General features: G+C 38.5%; 1 protein-coding gene across 7 annotated transcripts in view; it reads right to left on the bottom strand.

Annotated features, from left to right (window-relative positions):
• The window catches only part of LOC109542344 (ranBP-type and C3HC4-type zinc finger-containing protein 1), a gene marked incomplete in the record, with an annotated part of 82,398 nt that extends 80,774 nt beyond the window's left edge, over nt 1-1,624 (bottom strand). For all 7 annotated transcript variants that reach the window (XM_048663808.1, XM_048663807.1, XM_048663804.1 and 4 more), the window contains 1 exon segment: nt 1,435-1,624.
• Between the last annotated feature and the right edge of the window lie 1,489 nt (nt 1,625-3,113).

A 3,113-nucleotide genomic window follows, 5' to 3' on the forward strand; every position in this document is an offset into this window, starting at 1 on the left:
CCTACCACGTTTGTACGATACACACAGCACAAGGAGATACAAATGGAGCACGAGTTAATTAACTGAATACGAGAAGCTGCTTGATAAGAGTGGATCATAAGATTACACAGGCACTAGCTTGTTTGCAGTTAACCATTCAAATGTTTGGTGTTGTATGGATTATTTATGTAAAAACGAAACCCCGCAGAATTCGAGGTTATGAGAACAGGTGGACATTTCAAAAGTACGTTGCGCTGTCAAGGAATCTTGTTGAATTTACCGTTTATTATTGTCTATCTTATTGTCACTCTGTATAATTCCATGGTTACCAGAGTTTTTAATAACTAAACTGACATAAGCATTTTTCCTTTCAACGGGAGAAGTATGTTAAGATTTATCGGACATTTATTTGTTCGAGTTGGTAACCGAATTTGAGATTATAATTTATTCTATTTTATATATAGTTGCGCTATCTATCTAAAAACACGTTATACTTCTCTGGAACTACTTTGTAGTGGGCAGTGACGTGACATGCGGGAAGTACCGGAACGAGACGGCATAGTGCGACAGATATTTTTTTGAGAGTTGTAATCAGTAATCAATCAATAGCACGTAAGGATTTTCCACTTATAATAAATCTATTAGAACAAAAGTGGGGATCCTTCAAGCCTCAACTCATCCAATTATTCTAATCAGCCACCAAACACCTAAGGAATGTAAAATAAAACCTATTTTATATCAAAATAAATCACAAATATAAAGAAAAAGGTGAATTTTCAAGGAATTCCGAACATTTAGCGTTGCGATTAGCATTAGAAGTGTGAAAGTAAATCATATCGATGTACTACGAGCATTAAGTGTGAAGTCATTGTAGTTGGTCCCTTTGTCTCGACCTAAAAATGTTATTTGTTAATTTTAAATTTTTAATCCATGACAATCTGTAACCCAGCAATATGACTCAAGTTTAAAAATATTGTAGCAGTACAATTCTGGAGGGTTCCCATACTTCTACTATGACAAACAATGAGCAGTACCATGTATACGTCCCTTAAGTTTTGTACCCGATTTACTTCAGAGCTCATGTTTGATGAAATTTCAATAACTCTTTCAGCCCTGAAGAAGGCGACAATAAATCGCCGAAAGCTTGATAGCTAAAAACGTTTTTCTTTTTTTATAGCCGAGCTGTTGATCGAAGTAAAATACCAGTAGCACCAAAGAACATATTTAACCAATTAAAATTATTTTCAGAATTTCGTAATTCACAAAATCAAATTTATTCCTCCTATTAGTAAAAAAAACTATTGCATTTAGCATACTGTAAATATAATACTTAAAAGATAAATGTTTCAAATTCCGAATGTGTTATGTTACGGCACAATGAACTTATTTATAGGAATGACTTCCATGGCTTCGAATTAAAACAGAAATATATTTTTTAAAGAAAGGTGTACTTACCCTACTTGCAAAACATCACTGATTGGTATATTCATTCGCATACAACCTGGAACCAACGACACTTAAGTTCACCAAACTGGCATAAGTATGAAACAACAGTAGAAAATAAAAATTTACGCACTACACATGCCGCTGCTAAATTTACTACGGTTGTGCGCTGGACTCGCGCCAATACATTTTCCACTATTTTCCTAAATTTTAGATTAGCGCGATTTTGCAAAAGCGCCCGGCACATTTTGCACTTTCAGGGAGAGGGAACAGAAAAACATCAACATTGGGAGGGTTATTTAACCCAATCTATAATATATCTATTTTGATATACAGTGTGCCCATAAAAAAAGGAGTAAACTCTAAGAAAGAGAATTTTATTTTACCAAAATACTCGAATAAGTGTTTATAAGTTTTATAAACCGACATTAAGGGTGAAAAGGTAGAGACTCAATGGTGAGAACTACGCAACATGGAGTTATAAACTGCAACTCCTGTTGATGAAGAAGAGAAACTGATAAGTCATCAGGCATCCCGTGCATGCACCAGTAGACTCCGAATGACGAAGCAGCTCAAGCTACTTTTGGCCTACTAGTGGAAGACAACCAACTCAGACTGATAAGTAACGCTAAGTCGGCAAAAGAGCAGTGGGACATTCTCAAGCAATATTACCAAACCGCCACTCTATCAACTAAGATGGCACTGAACAGACGTTTTCTCCGTACAGTGCTTCCAGATAATGGTTTGTTGAGAAAGTGCCGAGGAAAGTCAGCAACGACAGGGAACTGTTACAGGACTATCAAGGGTAGGAAAGTTGCTTATTTGGGGCATATATTGAGAGGTGATCGATATCGTATTTTACAACTCACCCTCAAGGGAAAAATAGGAGGTCGACGGGGTGTAGGCCGAAAACAGATGTCTTGGCTAAGTAACATCCGAGCCTGAACAGACATACGAAAAGCAGGTCAACTTTTCCACATGGCAGCAGAACGACAGGTCTTTGCTATAATAATCGCCAACGTCGGATAACACCGATATGGTACATAAAGAAAAAGAAGAAGGCTATGAAATTTTCAGAAAGCCCAACCATACTGACCACTTAATTACTTACTAAAGACATAAAGACCACTTAATTCGTGCTAATTACCCAGCCCAACACAAAATAGCTACCGTTAGATGGTACATAGGCTTCTGCGGGTCCAGTTATCTTTCAAAAATTGTAATAAGGAGTTGGATATGCTCAGGTTCTTTGCCGCCAGGAACATCTATCCACTCTCCACGATGGATTCCTTACTCTCTATGGCCAGGACAAACCTGAGAAATGTCGAATCTTCGGGTAGGCTCCTCGACCCTGCTCCTGATCTTATTATTTAATGCCATATTTCACAAAAGGCGGCTATGCTTGCCAAGGGTCTTGAACATGTGAATATCGCATTCAGGTCTGATAACAGCCTGGGGCGTGTTTTGTGCCGTAATATAGACGCCAGTAACCAGCTAGATTATTAGATAGCATTAGTTCTGGCATCTGCATACCTGCCACACGACCAAATAGGACAACCGCCTCCAAGTGATTTACGCAATTTTGTGGAGCACTGAAAGGCGTCTAAGACCAGAACTGTCATTGGGTGTGACGCAAACGCGCACCACATTTTGTGGGGCAGCAGTGACACCAATAGGCGGGGCGAGTCTCT

The sequence above is a fragment of the Dendroctonus ponderosae genome, unplaced genomic scaffold, assembly GCF_020466585.1.
Source record: "Dendroctonus ponderosae isolate FM_Combo_2020 unplaced genomic scaffold, Dpon_F_20191213v2 Dpon_F_20191213_2, whole genome shotgun sequence".
NCBI classification, from domain to species: Eukaryota; Metazoa; Arthropoda; class Insecta; order Coleoptera; family Curculionidae; genus Dendroctonus; species Dendroctonus ponderosae.